The 11,894-nt window shown below is 43.6% G+C and overlaps 1 long non-coding RNA gene across 1 annotated transcript; it reads left to right on the top strand.

Moving 5' to 3' along the window:
- The first annotated feature begins 8,712 nt into the window (after positions 1-8,712).
- LOC134953650 (uncharacterized) lies at positions 8,713-11,433 on the top strand. Its single transcript, XR_010185719.1, has 6 exons — positions 8,713-8,776; positions 9,445-9,486; positions 9,790-9,870; positions 10,453-10,515; positions 11,264-11,287; positions 11,404-11,433. It is a non-coding gene; the product is annotated as an uncharacterized LOC134953650 (long non-coding RNA).
- Positions 11,434-11,894: the final 461 nt, after the last annotated feature.

Here is an 11,894-nt window from a genome sequence, read left to right as displayed (position 1 = left end):
TCTGATTGGTTGCCAAAAGCAACATCTTTGTACACTTTAGTAAATATACCCCTCAGTGTTTTGAGATTTTAATTGTCGAGGTAGTGGTAACTGCACACCAATTAGAATACATTTTCAATGATTAATATAAATTATATATCCAATAAGATTTACTGCTCCTTTTGTCTGTCATTCACTAAATTTCTACATCTGTCTACCTCAATATTTCAAGTCAATTACAATTATTTATATGGTGTCTATATGATAGCGCTGATTTTTCTCTTACTAAACTGTTTAGAGGCTGTTTGTGACTTCCCTGCAAACAATGGGGGTAATTCAGAGTTGATCGCAGCAGCATATTTGTTAGCAGTTGGGCAAAACCATGTACACTGCAGGGGGAGGCAGATATAAAATTTGCAGAGAAAATTAGATTTGGGTGGGTTATTTTGTTTCTGTGCAGGCTAAATAATGGCTGCTTTATTTTTACACTGCAATTTAGATTTCAGTTTGAACACACCCCACCCAAATCTAACTCTCTCTGCACATGTTATATCTGCCCCCCTGCAGTGCACATGGGGGGTAATTCCAAGTTGATCGCAGCAGGATTTTTTTTAGCAGTTGGGCAAAACCATGTGCACTGCAGGGGAGGCAGATGTAACATGTGCAGAGAGAGTTAGATTTGGGTGTGGTGAGTTCAATCTGCAATCTAAATTGCAGTGTAAAAATAAAGCAGCCAGTATTTACCCTGCACAGAAACAAAATAACCCACCCAAATCTTACTCTCTCTGCAAATGTTATATCTGCCCCCCCCCCCCCCTGCAGTGCACATGGTTTTGCCCAACTGCTAACAAATTTGCTGCTGCGATCAACTCTGAATTAGGCCCAATGTTGTACATTGACAATGATGGAAGATATATCAACTCCAGTTAGGAAGAAGATATGTTTGAACTTGAAGTTATATCTTCTGTTGATGAAAATGATTTAGCAGATGTGAATCAATTTTGCACGAGACATGCAAAACTGAGGCCCAGCACCACTGAATTTTCCATTTATGATCAAACCACATGTGGCATCCCATCAATAGAAAGTGGTATTTGGACGACTGTGATGCAGGTGCTCTAATAAGGGAAAGTTAGTGCTTGGAAAAAGTACTGTACAGATGTAGCCAACTTTATCTTGACTGTTTCTCCGCCGAGACGGGCGTTTAGCCACGCTAAGGCGATAGCTGAGTTTAATCACAGGCAGGCGCGTTGAGACGATCTAGATACTCATCATGCATTACACATCTCCACCACTGTGTGGCTAATGCTCCACTAATCCAGTACTTTCGATCGTACAGTATAGCGGCGGATTGATCTACAGCTCTGGCAATACTGTAGGCGTAACGGGAAGCGGTGGAAAAAGTATGGAGTACAGTACTGTATGTGTATGGAGACGCAACTACAGTAATTGTAATTGTGTAAAAGGAATAATGTACAGTACAATGTATAAACACCGTGCTTTTTAAAATATGAAATATACTGTATGAGCGTCTGAGTTCGCTAATGCATAATGGGAATGGAGGACTAGCAGGAGGCGGAGGAAAACACCGTGCTTTACAAATGCGAGCGTCCGAGTCCTCTAAGGCATAAACCAACAGCAATGGGGCGAGGGCCGGGCGCTGTTTGCAGTACTTTCACACATGAAATTAGAAATCTCTCATGAGGCGTCGTGGGCTAGGGGTGAAGGCTCCCACCTCCCTCGCTGGGGGTCCAGGGTTCGAGACATGATGTGCTTTCTTTCTTTTTTTTTTTTTTTTTTTCTGTAATAATGCACTGTATTATTTTATTTCCATTGTAAGACAGTCAATGGAAGGATGCACACAGGTTTCACATAAATCAAAGTACATCTGCAGGAGCGATTCTTTACGCTAAATGCACCCAAACAGCGTGAATGAAATGAGTGTATTCTGGCGCTACCAACTAAGCAAAACAGTACTGTAGATCTTCAGCGTTTGTGCATTGCACAGGACCTGAATTTCCTCCCTGTGCAGGCCCCCAGGGGGGAAGGGCGATGGGGGTAGGGGGGAGACGATGGAAAATACTGTGCCTTTGAAATGCAATTACATGAGCGTCCGAGTACACTACGGCATACTGTAAACCAACACCAATGGGAAGGAAGTGCCAACCTTATTTTTAATGTGTTCCCGTGACATTCACTTTAACATTTTTTTTTTTCTCTCCAATACAGTACATCCAATGGAAGGATGCACACAGGTTTCACATAAATCAAAGTACATCTGCAGGAGCGATTCTTTACGCTAAATGCAACCTACAGTACAGTACGGTACTGTAAGTGAGCAAAATAGTACTACAGTGGGCGTTTGTGTATTGCACATGACCTGCATTCCCTCCCTGTCTACTGCATGATCTGTGCAGGCTCCCATGGGGGAAGGGCAACAGGCTAGCAGGAGGCGGAGGAAAACACCGTGCTTTACAAATGCGAGCGTCCGAGTCCTCTAAGGCATAAACCAACAGCAATGGGGCGAGGGCCGGGCGCTGTTTGCAGTACTTTCACACATGAAATTAGAAATCTCTCATGAGGCGTCGTGGGCTAGGGGTGAAGGCTCCCACCTCCCTCGCTGGGGGTCCAGGGTTCGAGACATGATGTGCTTTCTTTCTTTTTTTTTTTTTTTTTTTCTGTAATAATGCACTGTATTATTTTATTTCCATTGTAAGACAGTCAATGGAAGGATGCACACAGGTTTCACATAAATCAAAGTACATCTGCAGGAGCGATTCTTTACGCTAAATGCACCCAAACAGCGTGAATGAAATGAGTGTATTCTGGCGCTACCAACTAAGCAAAACAGTACTGTAGATCTTCAGCGTTTGTGCATTGCACAGGACCTGAATTTCCTCCCTGTGCAGGCCCCCAGGGGGGAAGGGCGATGGGGGTAGGGGGGAGACGATGGAAAATACTGTGCCTTTGAAATGCAATTACATGAGCGTCCGAGTACACTACGGCATACTGTAAACCAACACCAATGGGAAGGAAGTGCCAACCTTATTTTTAATGTGTTCCCGTGACATTCACTTTAACATTTTTTTTTTCTCTCCAATACAGTACATCCAATGGAAGGATGCACACAGGTTTCACATAAATCAAAGTACATCTGCAGGAGCGATTCTTTACGCTAAATGCAACCTACAGTACAGTACGGTACTGTAAGTGAGCAAAATAGTACTACAGTGGGCGTTTGTGTATTGCACATGACCTGCATTCCCTCCCTGTCTACTGCATGATCTGTGCAGGCTCCCATGGGGGAAGGGCAACAGGCTAGCAGGAGGCGGAGGAAAACACCGTGCTTTACAAATGCGAGCGTCCGAGTCCTCTAAGGCATAAACCAACAGCAATGGGGCGAGGGCCGGGCGCTGTTTGCAGTACTTTCACACATGAAATTAGAAATCTCTCATGAGGCGTCGTGGGCTAGGGGTGAAGGCTCCCACCTCCCTCGCTGGGGGTCCAGGGTTCGAGACATGATGTGCTTTCTTTCTTTTTTTTTTTTTTTTTTCTGTAATAATGCACTGTATTATTTTATTTCCATTGTAAGACAGTCAATGGAAGGATGCACACAGGTTTCACATAAATCAAAGTACATCTGCAGGAGCGATTCTTTACGCTAAATGCACCCAAACAGCGTGAATGAAATGAGTGTATTCTGGCGCTACCAACTAAGCAAAACAGTACTGTAGATCTTCAGCGTTTGTGCATTGCACAGGACCTGAATTTCCTCCCTGTGCAGGCCCCCAGGGGGGAAGGGCGATGGGGGTAGGGGGGAGACGATGGAAAATACTGTGCCTTTGAAATGCAATTACATGAGCGTCCGAGTACACTACGGCATACTGTAAACCAACACCAATGGGAAGGAAGTGCCAACCTTATTTTTAATGTGTTCCCGTGACATTCACTTTAACATTTTTTTTTTCTCTCCAATACAGTACATCCAATGGAAGGATGCACACAGGTTTCACATAAATCAAAGTACATCTGCAGGAGCGATTCTTTACGCTAAATGCAACCTACAGTACAGTACGGTACTGTAAGTGAGCAAAATAGTACTACAGTGGGCGTTTGTGTATTGCACATGACCTGCATTCCCTCCCTGTCTACTGCATGATCTGTGCAGGCTCCCATGGGGGAAGGGCAACAGGCTAGCAGGAGGCGGAGGAAAACACCGTGCTTTACAAATGCGAGCGTCCGAGTCCTCTAAGGCATAAACCAACAGCAATGGGGCGAGGGCCGGGCGCTGTTTGCAGTACTTTCACACATGAAATTAGAAATCTCTCATGAGGTGTCGTGGGCTAGGGGTGAAGGCTCCCACCTCCCTCGCTGGGGGTCCAGGGTTCGAGACATGATGTGCTTTCTTTCTTTTTTTTTTTTTTTTTTTCTGTAATAATGCACTGTATTATTTTATTTCCATTGTAAGACAGTCAATGGAAGGATGCACACAGGTTTCACATAAATCAAAGTACATCTGCAGGAGCGATTCTTTACGCTAAATGCACCCAAACAGCGTGAATGAAATGAGTGTATTCTGACGGACTGTGCATCTTCGGTATTTGTGTATAGCATAAGACCTGTGAAGGCTCCCAGGAGGGAAGGGCGTAGGGCAAGACAGTGGAAAATACTGTGGTCAAAGAAAGGGCATACTGTATGTAAAACTAAGGGAAACTGTCACAAAGTACAGTAACTACAGTACTGTACGTTGAATGCCTGGAACGCACGACGCCTGAGACGCACGACGCCTGAGACGCACGACGTCTGAGACGCACGATGTCTGGATCGCTCATTGAGCATAAGCATGGCTGCTGTACCTGTAGTACCTGTACGTGACCGTCCCTATGCTATGGGTGAGCTGCGTCTCCTCGTTCGCTGGCGGGACAGAACTCTCGCCAGCAACGAGGAGAAAGTAAGGGCATATAGGAGGGCCAGCAGGGATATCCTCCGGACCTACAACCGGAGGAGAACGGTGAGGTCTCTCCAGAGGAGGTGGAGTGACCTCGTGAGGCGGACCCCACGACGCCTGCAGGCCATAAGGGATTGTAAGTACAGTACATTACTGTAGATTACTGTACTTTAAGTTACTGTAGTTACAGGTACAGTACATTATAGCAGGGGCTGCTGTAGCAGCAGGTATCCGGTCTATACAGCACTGTACAGTATTTGTGGTAAACAAATGGTTAAACAAGGACCAAACGTTAACCCGGGTCAAAAGGTCAATTTGTTTTTTTGCGTCGACCTAGATGGTGCGGCTTTTGAAATTGGTTGACACCAGTTACTGTAGGTTGACATGGTCGTTAAGTTGACATGGAAAAAGATCGACATGCGTTTTACAAAAACAATTGTTATTTTTTTAAACTTGTGTATATACAGTAGTTCTTTACAATCCAGGTGGTCTACGATTGTGCAGTGTACAGTATCATGCAGTGTACAGTATATGCAATGTATCACAGTGTATCGTGCTGCGTAATTGCAGCGTGTCATGCAGTGTACATTCAGAATATGGTATTGTGCAGTGAGTGTAATACATAGTGAATCACATCGTGCAGCAGAGCCGGCCTTAGGCATAGGCAAACTACAGTAGGCAAATGCCTAGGGCATTTGCTATGCTTAGGGGCACCAGCAGCTTCTGCTGATTAAAATGATATGCGGCATGCCTATATTTTGCGTGACTGCGGCTGTATCTGTACCTGGCTAGGGCCAGCACTGTCGTGCAGTGTACTGTATACACATGTGGTAATTGCAGTTTTTTGTGTAGTGTACATTGTATCATATTTTGCAGGGAAATGTGCAGTTTGTCATATCACGCAGTCGTGCAGTGCATTGTGTGGTTTAATTGCAGTGTGCCGAAATTTGTGTTTCAGATAGTACAGTGTTCTAAGGGATGTTACTTTGGCAGAAATTATTCTAAGGGATGTTACAGTGGCCTAATGTGTTCTGACGTGCATTACTCTTGCATAAGGTTCATGACTGGCAGATCTCTACTTTGTGACGTAATGTGGATATACTACTGCACTACTGTGACGTACAGTAACGTGAATAAGGTGCTCTACTGTGTGACACAACGTGAATCAAGGACAGTACTGTGACGTGAATACGGTGCTCTACTGTGTGACACAACGTGAATCAAGGACAGTACTGTGACGTGAATAAGGTGCTCTACTGTGTGACACAACGTGAATCAAGGACAGTACTGTGACGTGAATACGGTGCTCTACTGTGTGACACAACGTGAATCAAGGACAGTACTGTGACGTGAATACGGTGCTCTACTGTGTGACACAACGTGAATCAAGGACAGTACTGTGACGTGAATAAACTGCACTACTGTGACATGACGTGAATAAGATGAATTCAGGTGAGTACTGCGTCATCTGTCATGAAATCAATTTGTAATGTAATGAACAGTACTGAGATGGTTAAGGGTGGGAGGGCTGCATGCTGATGTGTGTCATAATGTTTATAAGGGCAATGCTTATGTGTGTTACAATGTCTATAAAGGTAGTGTTCTGTCTAATACCCTGGACCTACTGTACTGTAGCGATACTGTAAGTGTACTGTATGTCACATTTAGAAATGTGCCCCTTAAGTTTTGAAGACAGTACAGTACACTATGCCCTCCTGAGTGATTAGGTGCAGGGTACTAGAATGAACAATTCCATTTATTGTGATGTCATAAAGATGCTGTCAATGTTGAATTTCATTGGCTGTACAGTATGCTGCCATTATACTGTATATATATTTTTACAGGGCTGGTAGCACGACGACACAGGAGGCGGGACAGGCGCCGCCAAGCTGGTAAGTATTGTCAAATACAGTAGTGTACAGTACATAGTGATTTCTATAGTCCCAACCCCCTGTCCTGACCATCACAGATAACTCGCTGCAATCCGTTAATGTTAAGAATGTCTGTTTACAAAACTAAATGTAAATATTAAACACAAAGTATAAATAACATTGTAGATAGCTGAATACCCGTGCTTCGCTACGGGATGAGGATGGTAAATTCCAGTGATAGTTGTTTGTTAATTTACGTTTGTTGGCGATCTACTGTAGTATATAGTACTGTATACTTTAAGCATACTGTATCTTGCTTCTCTGATGCAGATTGTTTATTGGCCGGACCCCTTTTTGGTCCTGGATACTGTGCAGTACATGTTTCAAATTGACAGCTTCACTTACAGTACTGTTATTTTTTTTCCCACAGTACCACCACCACCACCACCTGCTGCGCTGCCAGGTATTGTGTAACGAGAATTCTGGTGCTACTGTCATCGTTGTTACACTACTGTACATGTGTCCTGGATACTGTGCAGTACATGTTTCCAATTGACAGCTTCACTTACAGTACTGTTATTTTTTTTCCCACAGTACCACCACCACCACCACCACCACCTGCTGCGCTGCCAGGTATTGTGTAACGAGAATTCTGGTGCTACTGTCATCGTTGTTACACTACTGTACATGTGTCCTGGATACTGTACAGTACATGTTTCCAATTGACAGCTTCACTTACAGTACTGTTATTTTTTTTCCCACAGTACCACCACCACCACCACCTGCTGCGCTGCCAGGTATTGTGTAACGAGAATTCTGGTGCTACTGTCATCGTTGTTACACTGCTGTACATGTGTCCTGGATACTGTACAGTACATGTTTCCAATTGACAGCTTCACTTACAGTACTGTTATTTTTTTTCCCACAGTGCCACCACCACCACCACCTGCTGCGCTGCCAGGTATTGTGTAACGAGAATTCTGGTGCTACTGTCATCGTTGTTACACTACTGTACATGTGTCCTGGATACTGTACAGTACATGTTTCCAATTGACAGCTTCACTTACAGTACTGTTATTTTTTTTCCCACAGTATCACCACCACCACCACCTGCTGCGCTGCCAGGTATTGTGTAACGAGAATTCTGGTGCTACTGTCATCGTTGTTACACTACTGTACATGTGTCCTGGATACTGTACAGTACATGTTTCCAATTGACAGCTTCACTTACAGTACTGTTATTTTTTTTCCCACAGTACCACCACCACCACCACCTGCTGCGCTGCCAGGTATTGTGTAACGAGAATTCTGGTGCTACTGTCATCGTTGTTACACTACTGTACATGTGTCCTGGATACTGTACAGTACATGTTTCCAATTGACAGCTTCACTTACAGTACTGTTATTTTTTTTCCCACAGTACCACCACCACCACCACCTGCTGCGCTGCCAGGTATTGTGTAACGAGAATTCTGGTGCTACTGTCATCGTTGTTACACTACTGTACATGTGTCCTGGATACTGTGCAGTACATGTTTCCAATTGACAGCTTCACTTACAGTACTGTTATTTTTTTTCCCACAGTACCACCACCACCACCACCACCACCACCACCACCTGCTGCGCTGCCAGGTATTGTGTAACGAGAATTCTGGTGCTACTGTCATCGTTGTTACACTACTGTACATGTGTCCTGGATACTGTACAGTACATGTTTCCAATTGACAGCTTCACTTACAGTACTGTTATTTTTTTTCCCACAGTACCAACACCACCACCACCACCACCTGCTGCTGCATCCGAGAGCTCCGGAAGTGGTAATAATTACTTTTTGTTACAGACACACTAGTTTCCTACAGTATTACTGTAATTTTTGTATTTTACAATACTTGTCATCTTTTACACACAGACCGCCTCGTAATTGATACAGAGGAGGAGCTCATTCCCATTGATTCGGGGGAAGAGGAGCCAGATTATAGTAAGTACAGTAGGATTTTCTCAAGCCCATTCTTAAAAGTATTGACCAAGTCCACTTTTATTACTTTTCAGGCAGGGAATTCCAAACATGTACTGTACAGTATTTCCCTCACTGTGAAGACCCCTTTTCGCCTCTGTGCGAAATCGCCTCTACTTCAACAAGAGTTACTGTGCACGTGTCCTCTGTGTCCATCTTATCAAAAACCGTTCCTGTGTATTGTCCCCTTACTGTATACAGTATATTTGTAAAGGTTAATCATGTCCCCTCTTAATCTCCTCTTTTCCAATGTAAACATGCCTAGCCTGCCTTTCCTTGTATTCCATCTTCTCAATCCACTTCATCACTTTGGTCGCCCGCCTCTAAACCTTTTGTAGTTCCACGATATCCATTTTGTATTATGGTGCCCAAAATTGTGCATCCGACCCACCCTCCACTAGCCTAACCCTCCAATCATACTCTGAATCCACACTCTGCATTCTGAATGTCGGGATCCAGACAGCAGGTCTTTTAAATACAGTACTGTATGTCCCCTACCGCTGGACAGTCATTCTGCTCCTACTGTATTATGAATATATCTCTGCCTCCTGTAGCACTGTACTACTGTGCAATTTTGTAGTAACTGTACTCTACTGTATTTTGTTTATAATATTTTTTTATTTTCAACTCAGTAATTATTGACAGTGAGGATGAAAAACCCTCTCCCCAACTTGGTAAGTAAACTGCAGTATTGTACTGTACTGTACATTGTGTTAAACCAATGGGTTGGGTTTGCGTGACCAGCAGTCAGGATTCTAGCGGTCAGGTGACCGACAGTGGCATCCTGATTGCAGCAATCCCAACAGGGTGAGGTACGGTATCCTAACCCTCCTCCACTACCCCCTGATTCTGGCCTCGACATTCTCGTCTCTGTGTGCGAAATTTACTCTCCTCCTCCAATTCCTGACTGAATTTTTGCTTTACTGTATTCAACACAGAATACAAAAGTATATTTCATGGATTTTTTGCTTTCACAGGCCCTACACTGTCACAGGCGGTGGCGGAGGAGGAGGAGGAGGACCAGGACTCTCTGTCCCTCACCACACTGCACCCATTAAGTAAGTCCAGTCCGGTACATCGTGCCTCTGTAGAGCCAGTTTGAGCAAGGAGAGATTGATTGCTTCTTTTTTTGGTGGGGGCCCAAACCAACCAGTCATTTCAGCCACAGTCGTGTGGCAGACCCTGTTTATATAACATAAGGGTGGTTGGGAGGGCCCAATCACAATTCCATCTTGCACCTCTTTTTTTATTTATTTTTTTATTTATTTATCTTTGCATCATGTGATGTTTGGGGAAAATTGTTATAAGGTTTGATGTAAAAAAAAGGTTAAAAAAAAGAGGCAGATTAGATGGGCAAAGTGGTTCTTACAGTATTTGTCATCAAATTCTATGTTTCTGTATGCAGACCCTCCAACATGACCCGCCGCACTGCTCTGTTTCTAGACTTCCCTCTTAATTTATGATTTCCATCACCTGTGTTGAACTAGTTATATGATAAGAAAGCTGTTTCTTCACAGGTGATGGCAATAATAAATTAAGAGGGAAGTCCAGAACCAGAGCATTTTGTACCATGTTGGAGGGTATGTGTATTTCCTGGAATTAACCTTTTTTTTTTTTCACATTAATGTTTTTTTTCACAGGCCCTACACTGGAACAGGCCACGGAGGAGGAGGAGGATGATGATGATGCTGCTGCATTTAGTGGTAAGAATTATTACTGACATTGATCTGATGCCATCAGAGTAGCACTTTTCATCAGATTTTTCTGGCAAATGCGTAGAAATCGGATGAAAATTGTTTTTGTTTGAACTGGTGATATTGCCCATACAGTAGCAACCGATCACATCCCACATTAACATTTACAGTATCTAGTTACACTTACAGACGATAATACAGTACAGTAGGTAATATTTGATTGGTTGCTACTGTATGGACAACATCCTGTTCTAAAAAAAACACCCATCTTACTCAATTTCTCTCTCTCTCTCTCTCTCACCCCTTGTCACTGTCTCTCCATTCATCTCTCTAGATACTGTCAGTGATGAATTTCCCATTAGGCACGAGAGGCACGTACTGTACCTAGTGGCGGCATCTGTTTGGGGGCCTCAGTTGGATGCTTACAGTATGCTAATACTGTCATCCCAAAAATTACCACTACAGTAACTGCTAAATATTTTAAGTGTACTGTACAATATGCACATACAGTACTGTACAGTATACATAATTCAAAAGAAAAAAGAGTTGCTACTGTACCTTATTCTAGTCATAATCACCGGCATACGGGTCACTCACAAATTTTCTGATGGTCTCGGTGGGGTCCCTTGGAATCACCATGCCTGTCACAAGCATACCTTTTTTTACCCACCTGACACTGGGCCTGGACACTAGTGTACTATTACTATACTTTTTACTGTATACTGTATCTTATAATATTCTTCTCTTTTACCCACAGACGACGAGCCAGAATACATTTTTGGTAAATATACTGTACAGTAGCAATAGTTGGTACTGTAATTACAGTATTTTTTTTTTCTCCAACATTATTTTAAGTCAAACTGATATGACTAACTGTACTGTATTATCTTTTTACAGTCCGTCGCCAACCAGTGGAGGAGACACCTGGTAATAAAATAGAAATACATAATGCACTGTACTGTATTCTAACTTACTGTAACATGTATAACACTGAGCTGATCATCTTCACACCCTCTGACATAACCTTACAGTACAAACTGTACTTTCTCTCCTTTTTCACCCTCTTCACTCCACAAATGCATGCTGCGTTTCCTGACTACTGATATAATAGTGTGTAGAGCGTAGCGAGGCACCGTGCCCACCGCGTGGCGAGCGAAGCAAGCATGCAAGGGGCTGCTTTCCGCTCGCCGCCCCTGTCGGGATTGTGTGGTCGGGATTCCGGCGTCTGTATTTTGACTGCCGGGATCCCGTCCAGCGGGATTACGTACTGATCTCCAGTCTGAGCCTGCCCTAGGCATAGGCATACTTGCCAAATGCCCAGGGGCACAAGCAGCTTCTGCTGATTAATATGATATGCAGCATGCCTACAGTATATTCTGTGCATACAA

This window comes from Pseudophryne corroboree, chromosome 1, assembly GCF_028390025.1.
Source record: "Pseudophryne corroboree isolate aPseCor3 chromosome 1, aPseCor3.hap2, whole genome shotgun sequence".
Classification (NCBI taxonomy): domain Eukaryota; kingdom Metazoa; phylum Chordata; class Amphibia; order Anura; family Myobatrachidae; genus Pseudophryne; species Pseudophryne corroboree.
Note: the sequence above shows the minus strand (reverse complement) of the source record. Positions and strands in the feature narration are given on the sequence as shown.